Source organism: Triturus cristatus, chromosome 1_1 (assembly GCF_964204655.1).
Source record: "Triturus cristatus chromosome 1_1, aTriCri1.1, whole genome shotgun sequence".
Classification (NCBI taxonomy): Eukaryota; Metazoa; Chordata; class Amphibia; order Caudata; family Salamandridae; genus Triturus; species Triturus cristatus.
This window is the reverse complement of record NC_140579.1, coordinates 517,028,729-517,049,052: the sequence shown is the minus strand read 5'-3', so window position 1 is coordinate 517,049,052 and position 20,324 is coordinate 517,028,729. Positions and strand designations below refer to the sequence as shown.

General features: G+C 51.5%; 1 long non-coding RNA gene across 1 annotated transcript in view; it reads right to left on the bottom strand.

Moving 5' to 3' along the window:
- Window positions 1–12,609: 12,609 nt before the first annotated feature.
- The window catches only part of LOC146870515 (uncharacterized), a 52,498-nt gene continuing 44,783 nt past the window's right edge, over window positions 12,610–20,324 (bottom strand). Inside the window, exons 2-3 of the long non-coding RNA XR_014978299.1 lie at window positions 15,367–15,637; window positions 12,610–14,611 (exon numbers count right to left, since the gene is read on the bottom strand). This is a non-coding gene — a long non-coding RNA (uncharacterized LOC146870515). The remainder of the gene's footprint in view (window positions 14,612–15,366; window positions 15,638–20,324) is intronic.

Below are 20,324 nucleotides of genomic sequence, written 5' to 3'. Positions count from 1 at the left end.
TATGCGTACTCATAGTGGTACAGACCGTACACACGCCTGTACGGTCCGTATCACTATGGGTGTTCTCGCGTATGCGTACTCATAGTGGTACGGACCGTACACACGCCTGTACACTCACTATCACTATGGGTGTTCTCGTGTGTGCGTACTCATAGTGGTACGGACCGTACACACGCCTGTACGCTCACTATCACTATGGGTGTTCTCGCGTATGCGTACTCATAGTGGTACGGACCGTACACACGCCTGTACGCTCACTATCACTATGGGTGTTCTCGCGTATGCGTACTCATAGTGGTACGGACCGTACACACGCCTGTACGCTCACTATCACTATGGGTGTTCTCGCGTATGCGTACTCATAGTGGTACGGACCGTACTCGCGTGCGTACGCTCACTTTCACTATGGGTACACATACGGCAGCACTCCCATAGTGATAGGGAACATACACAGGCCCTCTGAGCAAAAGTACGGTGCCTTTCACACATCACAGTGGTGACAGGCAGCACACCGGAAGGAATAGGGCTGACATACTTGTCCATGGATGGACATCAAGGCATTGTCTGGGCAGTACTACATGTGTGGGGCACAGGTGTGAAAGGCTGTGATGTGGCACATTACTCCTGAGTCGAGAAGGCACCAGATGTATGATGAGATGTGTACACATGTTATGTGTGACGGTGCAATGTGTGCCAGGCATGCCCTTAACTCCTTTGACATGTGTGCATGTCGTACTGCACACTTGGAATGAGCGTCACTGGCATGGCACGGACACCAACACACGGAAGTGTCCCCAGAGGCCCGCTACAGGGGTTACCACACCACACATGTCACTACCCACGGTGCACGATGTGACTATGACATGTATGTGTGGGGGTTCCCATTAGCTTGATGTTGGAGCTCCCTCAAAAGCATCAGCTGTTGCAGCAACCAACATGTGTCTGTGTGTAGATGGACATGGCACACTGTTCCGCACACCAGGCCACATGTGGTATCGGCTGTGAGGTGCATATGTATGCATGGGACACGGAGTAGCGTAACAAGGACATGTCTGCATCCTCTCTATGAATGTGTGGTGAGTCATTACATGTACACCTTCATGGCAAGGTGTGTGGGCTATCCTAGTGTAATGTCATGTGACCTGTGGCTCTAGTGTTCCGCTACCAGTCTCTGCAATCGACATCCTACTTCTGCTGAAGTGCGGATGTATGTCACTCCTGTGTTGCGTCTGGCTGTTCACTTACACTGGGACACAGCTAATCCCATGCCATGGCATGTGGAGGTTCACAATCTCCGTGTGTAGCTGGGTCTTGGTAGGAGTGTCATCTGGCAGCCATACGTGTCCAGGGCATGTGGCACATACCTGACTCCGTATGTCGCATATGTGTATTGACAGATTAACATGTGCTCAGCACCAAAAAATTGTTGTTGTAGTGCACTCACTCTTCCTTGTCACTTCCAAATTACTGCAGGGCGCCGCCTCTTCCCCGACCAATTCCGGACTTGGCTGACATGCGGGAGAATGACTGTATCCGGTGCTACCGCTTACCCCAACCGTTGATTGTGGAGTTGACGGCGAGGCTGGCATCACACCTGCAACCACTGCACAGGTATCCTACGGCACTGACACCCAAGCTGAAGGTAATGGCAGCCCTACATTTTCTTGCCACGGGTACCTTTCAAAATACCATAGCTCATGTTGGTGGCATGTCCCAGAGCATGTTCTGCCGTGTGCTGCATGATTTCTTAGAGGCCATGTTGCTTCACCTGGATGAGTTCATCCATTTCCCAACCCCTAAAATGTTGACTGGTGTCAAGCGTGGATTATATGCCCTGGGAGGGATGCCCCATGTCATTGGGTCCATAGATGGGACACATGTGGCTTTGGTACCACCACAGGCACAGGAGGTAGCGTACAGGAATCGCAAGCACTACCACTCCATCAATGCCCTTGTGGTGTGTCTGTCCAACATGGTGATTTCACATGTCTGTGCTCGTTTTCCAGGATCAGCACACGATGCCTACATCATGAGGCGTAGCAGGGTGCCTGAAATGATGACGCAGCTGCGCAACGAACGAGCATGTGTTGTTGGTGGGTACACTCTGTCTGTCCTATATTTTGCGTAGACTTCCAGCACGACCGCTTCTCCTGTCCTACTTATGTCCATGTGCTTTCCATGTAGGGGACGCTGGCTATCCCAACATGCCATGGCTGATCACACCTCTCCGCAACCCCATCACGCTGGCCCAGCTCCGCTACAACACCGCCCATGGCTGGACGAGGCGAGTGATAGAGAGGACATTTGGCCTCCTGAAGAGCCGATTCAGATGCCTCCACAAGACCGGCGGCGCCCTCCCATATGCCCCGGCGAAGGTCTGCAAAATCTACATGGTCTGCTGCATGCTGCACAACATGGCAGTTGAGAAAGCTGTGCCACTCATCCTGGATCAAGATGATCAGGACCATCCACCCGTGGAGGACCAAGGTCTTGGCAATGGGGCTAGTGATGTGGAGGATGTGGTTCCGCAAGAGGACATCCGGACTCGGCTCATACGCGACTTCTTTGCTTAGTGGTGAGTACCAGTGTCTGTGTGTGCACGCATTGGTCCCCGTGTGGCATGTGTTGCAATGTGTGTGTCCATCTGCATGTATGGCACGTGAGTCAGAGGTGTGTGTGGATGTGTCACTGGAGTGATGGTGCCATTGATGAGTGTATTTCTCCAGTCATAATTGTGACCTAGCATGTTGTCATCCTTGCATGTGTCGAGTACATGCACATGCAAGTGGCTGTGCTTTTTGTGGCTGACTTCTTGTGTGTCTCTCATCCCCAGGTACTTGCGCATGCCGTCTGCTGGTTGCATTGTTGTGGCACTGCTGTTTCTCATGGACACGTCATCGTGTGCTGACTCAGCGTTACACGCACGGACACGTTTGGAAGTCTCCTTAGGGTAAGGGATGCATCAGGGGTGTATTGGGTGTGGCAGTTGTTTAGGATGTATGCACACTGCCCCTGTCGATGTTTGGTTCCTCTGCAGACATTTCGCATCACCATGGGACACATGACATGCAGCTGTGTACACCTGAATAGATGGTCAGACTTGTTGACAGTCATCAGTGATGGGATTGTGGAGTGTGATGATGGCATCAATGTGTGTTACACTGCCCTCGGACACATACGGTTTGCATTGGCTTGACATGGTGTGGGACTTCCACATCAGCGGATCAATGGTGTATGGCAATCTCTCCGTGAGCAGCAGGGGGTGATTATCTGTTAGCCGACACTTGTGTGCCAGTTCCATGGCTATCACGCATTTGTGGTGCAGAAGGGGGGTTCCAGTGTTGGACCCACATGTTACTCCACATGACCCGTTCATGTGTACTCCGAGTTGCCTCTGCAATCCCGAATACATGACTAATAAAGGTGTCCCTATGCCTCCAAGGTGCCTCTTCTCAGTCAATGCTGGTGTGTTGCCACGGTGCATCCGGCATGTCTGGCATGGTTTTCCGTGATAGTGGCTATGTGTCTATGTGTCGAGTAGCAAGATGCAAGCTGTTTGTGTGGGATTAGACTGTGTATTGTGCATGATGTCCATGACTGTGTGGGTATTGTGACATGTGCCATCCCCATGCATCCAACTTTGGCCAGGCCACCATTCACTGCATCCACCTGACTCAAGCTTGCAGGACATGGTTCTGCCACCTGTCCACACATACCTGGGTGCCCCACCGGACACTCCACATGATCCCTGACCACTGCGGATGGCTGTCGCTGTACTCAAAATGTCTGTCGGAGCGGTTGTGCGGCCACCCCCTCAGCTGGTTGGGCCCATCACGGGTGTGTATGGTGCTCCATGTCTGTCTTGCCTAATACAATGTGACCCATGTGTGTCCTGTGCCAGACTCAGGCCCCAGGGTGTGGATGGTTGAAATCAAATGAGAACTCAGGCATGGTTAGACTTTACAAGACACATGTAAGGTAATAATGCAAAATGTAGGCATCTTCTCTTTATGTTGTAACTTTTTATTTTGGTTGGGGTAGGGGGGGGGTATGACATGAGGGGCTTTCCGGGTGTGTGGAATCCAAAGTTCACTAGGGGAGTTGGTGTCCTTGCCATTTGAAATCCTCAGAGTCCATGCCACAGTCTTTGTCAACATTGGTCAGACAGTGACCAGCAAGTCCATGTGGCAGAGAATGTCTTTTGCTGCTGTGCTGCTGTTGCTCCAGTGGGCCAGGTGCCAGGCCAGGTGTCCTGGGAGATGGTGCTGTTGCGCCGACCCTCACGGTCTTTTCCGTGGACGACCCGCCCTCCTGCGGGGACCCTCAGAAGCAGGCCGTGACGATGTTTGGGATGCTCCGTCGGATGTCTCCCTCCTCCTCCTCCTCCTGATCCCTCCCTGTGGGTGGTGATGTTCTACGCCTGATGGCACAGGGAGGGTTGCCCATGTTGTCGGCTATCCGACGGAGTGTACTGTGAATTCCCGTGAACACCGTCACGAGCTCAGCCTGTCTGTCCTCCATCCGCCGTTGGTGTCGCAGTAGACAGGCATGTTGCTCCGCATGTTGCTGGGCCTGCTGGGTCTTGATCTCCTCGAGGGTCCCCTTCATCTCGTTGAGGGTGGCCACAACCTGGCCCATGCCCGTGGTGTCCTGCCGGTATGTGTCCAGGATGTTTCGGACATGGGAATATACCGGTTCCCCAGCCAACAGGTCAGGCTCGCGCCTCCGCCGTCCTCCACTCCCACCACCCCTGCCCACTTGCACCTGGCCTGCCCTTGTGGGCACATCGGGTCTCCGGGACCCCTGAGGGGTGGCATTGGCGTTGTCGCCTGCCTCCTCCTGGGTGCCCGGTACACAGTGTCCCTCCTGGCCAGCCTGGCTGCATTGTGGTGGTGAGGCAGGGATCCTGGGTGTCTCCTGGGATGTGGCAGGAGTGGGGGTGGTGGTTGGCCCAGTTGTACCTGACGCAGGTGCTGCAGGTGGTCGGGGTCGTCCACAGAGTGGTGAGAGTCGTCGCTGCCGGTGGGATCGGCATCCCGCAGAGCCGGGTCCTGTGAGTCTTCCCCCCCAGTGTTGGGGGGTGATCCACGACGTTGACCTGTGTGTGAGAGAGACAATGTTAATGTTGTTCCATGCAACATCCATGTTTCATTGGTTTCTAAGTTGGCACAGTTCCTCTGGGAATTTGGATATGTCCTGCATTCCACTCACAGTGCACTTGTGCATGGGTATGTCCCTTGGCCACAGCTTTTGCAACTTTACCTATGTGTGGCACAGTCTTACTTGCTGCGTCAATTGTGACTGCAGTCAGCAGTGGAGTGGGCAGGTGTGGCGAGCCATGCATTGGCGCCTTCCATGTTGCACTGTACGTGGGCACATGGAGTGGTTCCACACACTTAGATAATGCAGGTAGCTGTCGTTGTGCTTGTGCACAGGTTGTGACATGGCCCTGTGTTTTGCCATGGAGAAGAGGGGGGTTCTGGCACTGGCCACCCTTGTCTACATGCACGCAGTCCACCTGCTGACGAGCAGACATTCCCACACCCCACTAGGCTGATTTGCTCTCCCTGTGTGTCCCTTTCTCGCTCCCTCTCTGTCCCCCTCTCCCTCCCTCTGTGTGTCAGCCTCCTCCCTCTGTCCGTCTCCCTGTGTCTCCCTCCCTCTCTGTCCCCCTCTCCCTCCCTCTGTGTGTCACCCTCTGTCACCTCAGCCCAGCTTCCTGGGCACACCCTGTTAGCAGATCTTTGAATGGCCCTTGGATTGTTGATGTGAGTTTTTTTCTGATCTCCAGGCACCCATTGGGTGTAGTGTGTGTGTCTGCACTGCTGCTGTGGTGGTGTGTGCTGCCACTCTTTCACAGTGTTGGCTGTTCATTAGCTGCTGTCATGTGCAAGAACGTGCCGTCACCCCCATGTGTTCATGCAAGGCGTCCGCCATTTGCTGGCTAGTCTTTCCTGTGTGGGGACACACTGTTTGTCTGGCTGTGACCTAGGCCATATGGGCAGGGGGCATTGTTGTCTGCTTCTGAGTTGCACTATGTGATTTTTGGGGCCCACACTCCCGCCATCCGGCTTACCGTGTCTTGTGTTGGTGTTTTCTGTGGCCTGTGACTTGGCATTGTCCAGCTGGGTGCATGGGGCATGGTGGCGCTAGTGGCATGTGCGTGTTCATGGAGTGTGGTTGAGTCATGCGATAGCTTGGGGTGGTTGTGTGACTGATTGTGAGTTTGGTTGTGGATGATGTTCCCTCCATGTGAGGTGAGGGGAGTTGTTTGTGTACTCACCCGGGTCTCGGAGTCCTTCTAATCCGTCCACTGCCACCACCGGCAGTATGGCCATCACCCTCTCCTCCCAGGGATGGTATTGTACGGGTCTGCGGGGCGGCCCTCCTCCTGTGATGTTGGCCTGGTTGTGGTCGTCAGTCATTTTGGCTCGGACCCTCCTCCGCAGATCGTACCACCTGGCTTGGCATTCATGCCTGGTCCTTCTGGTGTCCGCAACAGCATTCACAGCATCGACGATCGTCTGCCACATGGCTGTTTTTTCGGAAATGCTGGTCTGTCTGACCAATGTTCCAAAGAGGTGTGGCTCGACTCTGAGGATTTCATCGACAAGGACCTCCAACTCTCGGCTAGTGAACTTTGGATTCTTGTTAGTGGTGATGGGTGTGGGTGTGGATGGTGGGGGGTGTGTGTGTGGATGGTTGTGGGGGTGTGGTTGTGCAGGTGTGTGTGTGAATGTGATGAGGGGGTGTTTGTGAAGGTGTGTGTGTGAAGGTGTGCAAGTGTAAGGTGTAGTAAAGGTTCAAGTATGGTGCTGTAGGTTGTCTGTGGGGTCTGGCAGCAGTGAGTCTGTTGCTAAGGCTCATGGTTTGTGTGTGTGGGCCCTTTTTATTGGTCCATTGGTGGGTGTGGCTGTGTTTGAAGTTTGGGTGGGTGTGTTATAAGGAGTGGTTGTGTTTTGGGCCTCTGTTTGGGATTTTGGCAGTTGCAGGTCAGTGAATGTGTTGTTTTTGTGCTTGTTGGACATGTTTTGTGGCTTTGTGCCATTCGAATGGTGTATTCTTGTGTTGTTTTGCTTTGTCCTGGTTGTGTACGTGCGTTTTTAGCGTGTGTACGGTGTGTACTTCGGGAATTTTGTTGTATAGTGCTGTCCTTGTGTCTGGCTTGGTACGACTCGTACATGCGCGATGTTGTGTGAAGGTGCTGGTGTTGGGGTGGGGGTACGCTCCATGCATACGCGGGTGGGGGTACGCGTCGTACATCCATGGTTGGGGTGGGGGTATGGGTCGTACATACACTGTTGGGGTGGGGGTACGCTCCATACGTACGCGGGTGAGGGTACGGGTCGTACATCCACGGTTGGGGTGGGGGTACGGTCCGTACATACACTGTTGGGGTGGGGGTACGCTCCATACGTACGCGGGTGAGGGTACGGGTCGTACTTACACTGTTGGGGTGGGGGGTACACTCCATACGTACGCGGGTGAGGGTACGGGTCGTACTTACACTGTTGGGGTGAGGGGTACGCTCCATACATACGCGGGTGAGGGTACGGGTCGTACTTGTACTGTTGGGGTGGGGGTACGCTCCATACGTACGCGGGTGAGGGTACGGTCCGTACATACACGGTTGGGGTGGGGGTACGCTCCATGCATACGTGGGTACGGGTCGTACATACACTGTTGGTGTTGGGGGTACGCTCCATACGTACGCGGGTGAGGGTAGGGGTCGTACTTACACTGTTGGGGTTGGGGGTACGCTCCATACGTACGCGGGTGAGGGTACGGGTCGTACATACACGGTTGGGGTGGGGGTACGGTCCATACATACACTGTTGGGGTGGGGGTACGCTCCATACGTACGCGGGTGAGGGTACGGGTCGTACTTACACTGTTGGGGTGGGGGGTACGCTCCATATGTACGCGGGTGAGGGTACGAGTCGTACATACACGGTTGGGGTGGGGGTACGGTCCATACATACACTGTTGGGGTGGGGGTACGCTCCATACGTACGCGGGTGAGGGTACGGGTCGTACTTACACTGTTGGGGTGGGGGGTACGCTCCATATGTACGCGGATGAGGGTACGGGTCGTACATACACGGTTGGGGTGGGGGGTACGCTCCATATGTACGCGGGTGAGGGTACGGTCCGTACATACACGGTTGGGGTGGGGGTACGCTCCATGCATACGTGGGTGAGGGTACGGGTCGTACATACACGGTTGGGGTGGGGGTACGGGTCGTACATACACGGTTGGGGTGGGGGTACGCTCCATACATTCACAGGTGGGGGTACGTCTCGTACATACACGGGTGTACATACACGGCTGGGGATTCGACTCATACATAGGAGGGCTGGGGGGTTTTGGGCGCGTATGCGGGCACATGTCTCCATGGTTGCTATGGGAGTTCGGTGCGGACGGTGTTTTTTCCATCCGGTTGTAACATCGGACGCACGGGATGGATCGTGATTCCGCGGTTGGACTTCACTTTTCACATTTGTACGGTAAATCGTCCGGGGACGTGTCGGACACATTTTCCGACCCGAGGACGTGTGGGGAATAATTCCCAATGCGATTCGTATGGACTTTTTACCATGCGATTCGTGATTGGCAGTTTGTACGGCACTTGTACGATTCGTACGGTAAAAAGACCGGATACGAGTCGTACGTGGAAGTTTTTTTACCGGATCGTGATCGGCACCATTGTTTCTAAATTTTAATGTTGTTACAAATGTTAACCAAAATTGGTAGGTATTTATTGACATAATATACTGTAAACATTTTACAATAAAGTTCATCAAACAATTACATAGTTCAAAAATATTATACTAAGTAAATGTATTTATATTATTAATATTAATAATAAAATATTAATATTAATTATTACACATTTGTTTATTTTATTTACGTTTTACACAATTTTTTAAACAATAAAAAATATTAATAGAATGATTTAGTAATTGTTTTTTAACATGTATATCTTTTTATAATTATAATATCAAATATTGTCATAATATTTATTATTATAATTTTACAATAGATACAAAACATAATACTTTTTTAAATATAAGGTATATTTTTGAATATTTTATTATAATGCTATCGTAATTTTCAAATGATTATTTAATATTAAATAAATTGTTTAGTCCTTTATTTAACATTTTTATAGTTGACATCTTTATTTGGGCCATTTAGCAACCGCTCATTGTCTTTTTGGGTTATTTGGGAAGAAAGAAGCTCGCGGTTGGGAGCAGTTTTGCATCTGAGAAGATAAGAGCAATTTGTTTTTATGTTTAACTATTTTAAGTGTGTTTTGAAAGTAGTAGTGTTGTTATTAGGGTGTGTGGAGTTATGTTTTGGAAGTTATGGGGGTCCATTAGGATGTAGGGCGGTGGGACCACCACCGCCGCACTGGCGGTGCGTAAAAATGCTTTTTTCCGCCCACTAGCAGCGGACATCACGGCCGCCATATCAGTATGGTCAAACATAGGCCAATTCCCGACCGCCGCGGTGCGATGCGCACCGCCATCAAAGTGCGCCCGCCACTGCGGCAGTGGGAGCCAATGGAGACCCTCCGCCGTGCAGAATGACATCCGCCCGCTCCACAAATTAGGATGACTCAAGCAAGCAAATGCACCGCAGCGGAGACACTGCCCAACCAGAGATGGCGGAAACTCGACAGCGGAGCGTGAAACCAGAGTCCCGGTCCACACCACCCGGACACGAGCGCAATGGACCGAGCTCTTCACATCTTCCCAGTGCTGTACCTGCTACATCACCAGGAACTCATGGACCGCCACGGACGACGCCGCAGGTACACAATAACACAACACATGACCCACGGCCTGACACAGGGCCCAAATCCACATAGGGGGATAGGGACACATCCACAAGGGCACCCACACCTCACCCACCTGTCACAAATGCACCCCGCTGCATCCTGAACACACAGCTACCACCACCATGCAGCAATGTCCCGGTCACGTCACCGCAGCGGCGAACACAAGCAAATACATGCGCAATGCAGAAGGCAGGGCCAGTGCCAGGCATGGGCAGGGCACAAGGACCACAGGGCCACACCCACACACTAGTACACCTCATGAAGGCACATGCCATGTGCCCCCCGTGCACCCCATGCACAACAAGCCAGGGCAATACATACCCTGCACCACACAACAAACAATCATGGAGACACAATGCAGGAGTGGCTGCACAGGAACACACAATACACAGCACAGTAGCACAGGGCTAGGGAAACACACACTACAACACACTCGGGGAAAACGCAATGAGGACAAGCAACAAATGAACACACACAAGGAACCAACATCCAAATGGACACACAGCCTGCACAGTCACATATGCATATCACAGACTGACACACACACACATACACACCCCACATGCCAACAGCAATGGAGTACAACAAATAGGGAAACCAAAGTGGGCTGCACACAAATGGAAGGCCATGGAGACACACAACAAGCATGTGTACATCACATCAACACAAGGAACAGAGCACAACACCCTCACACCATCAATGCACACATGGCTGGCACAGTCAGTGAAATCAAACCACAGACAGCTCAGTGCAACCACACAGGGAGGCAGCAAGGCAAACCATGTATAGGCACAAGGATGAAAGGAAGGCCCTGAAGTCAAACTGGGAACAGCCACACATACATACAACTACTTCACAGGAGTGCAGAAGCAGCACTACACACAGGGACCATCTACACACCTCAGAACTGACAAACACCAGTAAGAATCTACACACATACCCACCTCACACCAGCAGCACACAACACCAGTGCCAAACACACTGAAGGCTGGCAATACTTGACAGGCAATACACACACAAACAACCACACACCCTGGGCTCAGTCACCACCATCACACACACACACACAGGGATGCCACCACAAATGTGGAAACAAATACACCAGACAAACACATAACCCAACTGAAACACACACAGAGCCACAACAACAACAGACATGCCCTGTGCAGATAAACTGGGGAAAGGCAATGGGAGCACAGGCACAACAGGAGGGCACAATCTCATCACTCGGGAACAATGCACAGATAACATTCCACAACACACACAAGAAGTGCACCACCACAGAACAACACAGCCACAGCAAACAAACAGATGCACAGGCAGAACAATCACATAGCAAACATAGCACGACATCAGGGGATACACAACAGGAAATCACAAGGCAACATACACACAGCACAGCAAGCATAACAAGCTATGTGTGCACACCAAGCATACCAGACACACACACAGACATCAGTGACAGAACAGCAACCCGCACAACACCATACAGCACAGCATAAAGACAACAGCAAACCCAGGAAGTGAAGCAATTACACAAACAACACACTTACATCCAACACAACACCCAATAGATGCACAAGTCTGGGACACAAAGGTGGAAACAACTAAACCACAGGACTGGAAAGCGCACACAGTTGAACTGTATAGCAGCAACCATGACTGACAAACAGCACCAGAACATCACACATGACCCATTGGGGAAATGCACTGAGTGACACACTGACCCTGGACAAAGAACTGCACCACAAAGCACATTGGCATAAATGAAGTCATGGGGAGGCACACACACACATACAAACCAAGGGGACAGTTCACACCAAAGTGAAGTGTACTGCATGTCAGTAGGGTACATGGCAGGAGTGTACCATACACAAAGAGAGGGAGTGTAGACCCACAATGGGTAGGCAGCTGAAGCACAGATAGGGGATGGCATGACAACACACACAACATGCCACACTGGAGGCAAGAAGGCACCATGGGAGAGCAAGGCATGAGAAAACACAACCACAATGGCAGTGTGGAGCAGCAGGTCTGCACAGCCACCAGACATAGGGATGTGCAACAAAACACAACACTGAATTGCCAGTAACACCCTCTGCATACTCACAAGTGACAAAAACAACAAGTAGGAGTCAGACAGAACTGCAAGGACACACCAACACACTGCATAGTGCACAACATACAACTCACACATGGGCATACAACCACATCCACAGGGATGAACAATCAAAACAACAGGCACACAACTCCTGGGTGACGTGTGTAGGTGACATTGCAGAGGCATGCACACCAACACTCCCCACAAACTCACCCCCTTCACACTGCACACTACCTGGCCATCCAAGAGCACACAGGGAAAGCAAGCCATGGGACTAGGGTGACTGGCCATCACAACATGAACATACACCACTGGGCACACATATAGGAAGAACACACACATGATGACCCTGGACAGCCTGCCTGCAATACTGTGTGCAGAAACCCATCCTGTACTGGCAGTGCCCCCCAACCTGACATGTGTACAATAGAGCCAACATGAACTATTCAAGTAAATGACTACTGCTAAACATTCAAAATTGACACCATTGCCAAAAGTATCTGGGCCAAGAAGAACTGAAGACCCTGTCACCCCTGGAAAAAACAGAGAGCAAATGAGCCCAAACATTGACTATGTTGAAGTGCCACACAGACCATGTGGCACAGTAAACCATTTACACACAGCAAAATAACTTTATTCAGTAAGGACACTGACAAAATAGACAACTGGAGCAACTGTTTTTATTCACAAATTGCACAGATAGGTACCATGAGAAGAGAAGAGTAAGGCACAAAATGTAGCGCATGTCCATGAGAAGCTGCACAGGCAAGGGCAAAATAACAGTGAACAACAAGGCCAGTGACCAGGGCAGAGTGCAGAGTATGTCCATGAGAAGCTGCACAGGCAAGGGCAAAACAGCAAGGCCAGTGGCCGGGGCAGAGTGCAGAGTATGTTCATGAGAAGCTGCACAGGCATGGGCAAAATAGCAGTGAACAACAAGGCCAGTGGGCAGGGCAGAGTGCAGAGCATGTCCATGAGAAGCTGCACAGGCAAGGGCAAAACAGCAGTGAACAACAAGGCCAGTGGCCAGGGCAGAGTGCAGAGTATGTAGTGGGCAGGGCAGAGTGCAGAGCATGTCCATGAGAAGCTGCACAGGCAAGGGCAAAACAGCAGTGAACAACAAGGCCAGTGGCCAGTGCAGAGTATGTCCATGAGAAGCTGCACAGGGAATGTGTGCGACTGTACCTTTCCATGGCCAGCAACACAGTCAGGGGGCAACAATGTGCAGTACAGGCCCTCCTGTGTGAGACACAGGTGTGTGAGGGTGACTACCACTCAGACTTGGCTGTCAGGCAGACTTGGAGCTGGCTGTGCCTCGGGGACTGTCGGGGCACTTAAAGGGGGAGAGAGCGGAACAGCTGAGGTAGAGCCATCAGTGTCTTGGCAGGCTGGAGGGCTGCTTGGACCAGGTGGTGTAGTGGCACGTGGAGATGGAGTCATGCAGGCGGGAGTCACGGTGTGGCTGGGAGATTGTGGAGAGGTGCCCTTCCACTTCTTGGGTATCCTAAATGGCTTGCCTGACTTGGGATCAATGGGAATTGGTGTGGGCACAACAGGCACACACACCACCACTGCTGCAGCAGGTGCAGGCGCTGGCAGCCCCTCTGGTGATGTGCTGGACCCAGCTGAACGCTTTGCCTTGCTTCGCCTCTGCCCCCCCTTCCCCTGTTTACTAGGTGTCACCGCTACAGTCCCCTCCGGCCCCTGCTTCACTGGGCTTGGAATGGGAGTCGAGGTGGTTGGTGATACTGCCTTTGAGCCCTTCCCAGGTGTACCCTTGGCATGCACCACCTCCTTGGTGGGCACAGACACTGTATGATTATCTTTGTGCGATGCCTTAGGGGCAGGAGAGTCCTTGGATGGGGATGCCACTGAGACATGTGTGCCTGAGGTCTGCTGCTTTGCTAATTGTTCCCTGGTGTTGCCTGATGGGCTTTTCTCCCTGCGCTCTGGGGTGCCTTTGGTCTTCTGTGGGGATGGTGTCTGCGCACGGGACCGCTTGGGTTGTTGCTGTTGTGTGCTCTATGTGCTGTATCGTGACTTTGATGTATGTGGACCGTGGTCACTATCGTCAGATGTGGCCACTGCCTGGGTGGTGGACAAAGGGACTGGAGCTGGACTGTGAGAATGTGCCTGTTGCAGGGCAGACATCACTGTTGATGACAAAGCCTGGACTGTCCAGTGCAGCCCACCCACGTCAGAATGTATGCCCTCCATGAAAGCAACCACCTGAGCCAATTTCTTGTCGTGGTCAATGAAGGCATTTAGGAAAGCTGTCTGGCCTACACACATCTCGCGCAAAAGGTCCACAGACTCAGCACTGATGGAAGCAGGGGGGACAGGGGCAGCAGTGCCAGGGGTGAAGGACACTCTTCCCCTCTTACTGAGGTGGACATGGGCAGCAGTAGAGGAAGTGGCTGGGAGGGTGGGCAATGGCCACTGTGTGGTGGAAGTCGATGCAGAGTCCCCGTTCCCTATGCCCTCCAACATGGATGCATCCCCGCTGGCATCGGATGATATGGTGCTTTGCGTCTCAGGCTGGGACTCCTCCAGCAGACTCCTGTCCCCCTCTGATGCGCTGGTGACATCTGTCAATGGCCTCCTGTGGTGCTAGTTTCACCCCCACTGGTGTCCGTCTCCTGTCCCTCCGTAACCACAGGTGATGCTGCATGGGAGAGAGAGATGTAGGGTCAGGTCAGTGGCAAAAACAGAACACACACATGCAGGCAATGCATGACACAAGTTGAGCAAATCTACATGTTGCACACCACCCTGTGCAATCACATCATGCCAACTCACTACATAGACTCAAGCAGTGCATGGCAACTGGAAACTCGGGCATGAGTGAGCCATGTGATGACCACACACCCTGCTTGTGGCTCTGTTCAAACAGACACACAACTAGTTCTAAGCACACCTAGGGACATGATGGGGGCACACAACTTGTTGCCAATGACAGAACTGGATGTAACAGGAGGGGACAACACAGACCCAGACTACAACATGACAGTGCACAATGGACATTAGCCCATGCCACCCACCATGTCGTACCTTGGGGACAATAGAATGCTGCACATTGCTGTAAGATATCTAGCCATCCCCAATATGTGTGCATGCAATGGATGCATTGATGTACGCACAGTCAGATTGGGCACACTGCTGTTCCCTCCCATGGGATTCCCAAGACTACACCAATGCAGAAGAAACCTGAATAGCACAACTCAGAATGTAATGTGAAGGCACAGCTTCCAAATCAACTTTGTAAGTACAGGTAGGGCAAATGCATGCCACAGGCACCCAGGCCAGCAGCCACTTACATGCCACAGCATCACACTACCAACATCACAGAGGCCAGCGCTGGCACAGGCTGTGTACACATGCAGCCACTCCCATCCAAAGTCAGACTCCCCAAATGCTCACCCCTGGCTTGCTGCTGATGCTCCTTCAAACGTGCATCCAGCTCAGGCTGTGTCACCGCCAAGATGCGCCCCATTAGTGGTGTCATGCTGCGCCGTTCCAGACGCCCAGTGCGAGGAAGCAACCCCAGGGTCATCTCCGCCACATTCTTTGCCAGCCGGCTGATGTCGTCCCATCTCTTGTGGCAGTGGGTGCACCGTCGGTTTGAGACCCCCAGGGCTCGCACCTTCGCTGCAATGGCCCTCCACACGGCCTTATGCTGGTGTACCTTGAGCTGCAGGCATGGGAGACAAGAGTGAGGAATGATCAGGGACACAGTGCCATGTACCGACATCTATCAGTATAGCAGCAAGATACAACACAATCACATATCCAACAATAGGTTTATCAGACTATAGTACAGCCCACATGGGATCCCTGCATGGGGAACGCTGATGTTAAAGCATGCAGGTGTGAGGGGTAACACAGTCCCTGCACATCTCACACACATGCAGGATCCCAGCACTGAAACCTGCCTGCCCACATCTCCAGTCAATTGTTGGGTTGAGCAACACATATATCACATATCAACCTGTGTTTGGGGGGGTGACCCACTGTGTCCAAGACTGCACAGCCCTCAATGTCCCTGCCCTGTGAATAGATAACTGTGTCATGGATATCACATTGAGGGACCTGATCTCACAAATACAAAATGCACTTCACAAGGGCGGTTGTGTGCAATCTACAGTGCTGAGATGGCCCACAGCTGGAGTGCAATGTGAAAAGACTGATATCATACTCTGTAAGTGAAGTGATGTCTCCTTGTCTTCGTAGACGGGGACTGTGCTGTCCAGCTGGGCTCACACTGAGATGGACTACAGGGGCACACACAGCCATCCAGCCAAGCAATCACTGTCCTGACTACAGCATGAACAACCTTCTGTGTCACTGTATGGCTGACAACACAACACAGGTCACTCATACTTACATGTGCAGGGAGGGAAAGCTGTGGCATTGGGTACACACAACCTCCCAATGGAGACAGCACGTCAGGCAGTGCATTACACTACCCCACACTCCCAGGCACATGCATCAGTCCACTACATGTGTGGCCCCCCTTCTCTACCACAACACTGGTTAAGACTCACCACGACATTTGGGGCACCATATAGCCTTGGGTACTGTGTGAGCACCTCGTCCACCAGGACCTCCAGCTCCTCGCTTGTGAAGGGACTAGCACGCATCTTCTCTGTCCTTGCCATCACTGTGGACGTGAGACAACAGCAGGGGATTTTGGTGGCGAGGGTCCCCAGGCAGCAGTCCCTGGAGGCAGCAGCAGGTGAGGGGTGTCAGGCAGCAGTCCCTGGAGGCAGCAGCAGGTGAGGGGTATCAGGCAGCAGTCCCTGGAGGCAGCAGCAAGTGAGGGGTCTCAGCCAGCAGGCTCTGTGAGCAGTGGCAATGTGAGGCTCACTCCCACATATATAGCCCCCTGGGGTCGTTTCAAAGGTGCCAAGCTGCAGCAATTGGTGGTCCATGTCTGCCTCTTTCAAATGCATCCAATGACCGCCTCCGCGGTGGAGGAGCACGCCTACAGCGACCTTCAAAATTGCATCATGCCACCGCTATCAAGCTTCCCATTGGCTCTAGGGCGAGCTCCATGGGGCCCGGGGTGCGCTACTGTCGTACTTTGAAGTTTGGGACCGCGTAGGAGGCAGGGCCCTACCCCTGTCTATCCCGGTATTAGCGAACCGCGAATGGTCAATGCGGTATGTACAAGTGCTTTGTATAACGTTCTAGCTATGAAAGCACTGTGTATACGATATTATACATCACTACGTGGGTTCCATCTTAGAGCGGTGGCCATCTTATGGTTGCCCTCACATAGGCTACATATTACGAGCAAATGCGGGCCTTTAGAGCACATGTGCCTTCCTTTGACTTCTCTGTGACCTGGGCAGCTTGGCTCCGCTGCCCCAGGTCAGTCCGGTTTCACGAGCTCCCCGTCCTGCGCTCCACCTGTGATTAGCATCAGGGCTTGACATACCATAAAGCCTTTTCATCCCACACGAGCCTCCAGCTAATCTTTCACACCGGACTGTTCCTGTTTTATGGCTTGTTTTCCAAACAGGAGATGCTCGTGTTTATTGGGGCCTGTTGATATCTGATGTGGGATCTGAGACTTGCAGGGTAAATAATTGTGGGCTGGCTTAACTGGAATGTGGGATGGTCATCATGACTCTGCCTTTTCGTTTGTAATGTATACATTTATATGGCCATATCGTAAACCAAGGAATGTGTGCCTGAAGCATGATATTTTGTATTTAAGGAGAAGCCCGTTTCTGTAAGTTTAAGCAGTCTCCTGAGAACATACACGCTGTTGTACTTCTAGGATACCTGTAATTGGTCTGCAGCCAATAAACTGATCTTTGACTTCACCCAGAAGACTCTGTGTTTCTGTAGGTCTGAAACAGGAAGAACCCGAAGTCATAGGGTGTGTTCCCCTGCACCGCTGGGCTTAAAATTCCCAGTACTTCAGTTGGCGCCCAACTCGGGACGATTTCAGCGGTACTGGTCCAAGCCAGAGGTTCGTGAGGAGCTTTGTGTGGAAATTCTGGAGGAAGGCCGCCACTTCATCGACCCCTGCATGTCGACGTGGTCCGAAAGTCTTTTCTGCGAGGTTCTCCGCGTCCCGACGGCTACGAAGGACAGCTGCCCCGATTAATCGCCCTGTTTTGGACCCTTGCCGATTTTTGGTAGAGCGAAACAATCGAGAGAGTCTTCTGGTGACGCCATTGATCATCGATATTCAGTTAAGTATAAGTGGAGCGTCTCCCAGTTTGTTTGGTATCCTTTGGGATTTTTGGTATCCTTCGAGATTATTTTGATTTGGAGTTTGCAAACGCCAAAACCAGAGGACTCGTGTATTCACGAGACTATCGTAATCGATAATCCTTTGAAGTTTGGAACTAGACTAGTGAGCGAAGATGCCTGGTGCTAGTGTATTTGGAAGATTGTTTTGTTTGGGTTGTGGAAGGGATTTCCAGTTAGAGGATTCATGTCCGGTTCCTCCAATTGGAATTCCAACTTATGAGCTTTATGTAAAACATGGCGTGGGCCCCATTGCATATAATGAAGTATGGATCCGATACACCAGAAAGGACGGTGTTTTAAAATGGCCCCAAAATGGTACTTTCGATACAGATATCTTAGATAATTTGGAAGTGAAATTGTTTAAAAAGAAAGCCCTGCCGGCGATGTTTGATTCTTTCCGCCTATGGCGAAAGGAAGCCAAACAGAAGGAAATTAAGCTAGCGAAAAGGAATAAGAGAGAAAGAGGTATGTCAGTGATGCAAGCAGCTGTGCAATTTAAAGATAATGAGGAGGAACAAATGAATGAGCAATTGCACAGACAGCGCAAACTAGGGATCGATAAATGTTACCCTGTTTTGTCACCCCTTGTGCTAGATGAGACGAAAGAGAAAGATTCCCTAATGTCCCATTTGCTAAGTTCGCCACCCCCGTATGCGGAGAATGCCACAGCACCTCCACAGCTTGTAAATGTGCAGCCTCCAGTAAATATGCCGCAAGCCTTCCCGCAGCCGCCAGCTCCTCTTCAGCTGGCTCCTATCCCTGCAGTGCAGCCCTCTCAAGGGCCGCCAGTTTTGTTACCTGTTACCCCCGCGCTTCCTGCGACTTTGCCTAGCACATCAGCTGCCTCCCCTGGCGCTCCTTCTTGCACTACCCCGGTACCTGTATCTGACTCCGTTTTTCTTCCCTCTGTCTATCCCCCCGTTTTCGCCTCAACTTCTCCTTCAGCACGACAACGACTAGCTAATGTAGTTACCAGTTTAATGTCGCCTCTCTTCGGATCATCTAGTGCGACTCCTGGTTTACAGCGTAAGCAATTGCGCAGTCAGCTGCCTGGTTCTGACGAGAAAGAGGTGTTAGATCATCTGGTGCGTAGGTGGATTGGTTTCCCTTTACTCTATAACGTGGAATCAGTTGTTAACGTTTTTCACCAATGGGATGCCCCAAAACAGAGGTATGTCTTTGACAAAATGTGTGAATTCCTCTGTGAGGAATTGGAGGATAATGGTTCAAACCCAAACCCACAGGAATTGTGTTGAGTGCGATTTGATTTTGAAACAGGTATAATTGTGGGTCTCAATGTAGATAAAGCAGTTGCAACTTTACTGTCCTTCAGAAATGGCGATTGTCAACAATCATTGTTCGAACAGGAACTCCCTGTGGGGAAAAAGGTAAAAGCGCGCCAATATCCGATGCGTGAGGTTCCTCCAGTGTGGAGACCTGCTGATCTAAATGCTAATCCAGCTGTCCCAGCTCATTTTCAGCGTGTTTGGGTACATGTTCCATGGAAGCGTTCTGAGGTGTTAGCACTTAAGCAGACATTGCCTGACCCCCGTAAAAACCCTACAGGATATTATAAGGAGTTATCACAAACTGCAGAATCATGTGTAATGAATCTGGCTGACATAGATATGCTGTTTGGGAATGTGGTTCCACAGCCTTTATGGGGATCCATTCGTAATGTAGATCACGCTGCAGAATTGGGTAACACATGGGCTAATATCATTGCTGCAGACGCTGGCCAAGTTGGTGGTGCGAAACCTGACCCTTTAGTAGCAGACCTCCCTGGTCGAATTATTACCTACATGAAGACCATAATGCCCGCGATGCGCGTAAATTGGGATAAACTATCCGCATGCAAGCAGAAGAAAGATGAGACAGTGTCCGATTTCTTTACCAGGTTTGAAGAAACGTTTATCCACTACAGTGGTCAAGACATGAGCACTGAAGGTGGCCAACAGTTATTTGTTGATAAATTTGTACAGAATCTACTTCCCGAGTTGTGTAAGAAATTAAAAGACTCAGAAAGTTCCTGGGCTGTTTCCTCTTCAGCGCAAATACTGGCTACTGCACAGTATTATGAGAATAGAGACAAAGATGAGAAGGATAGAACG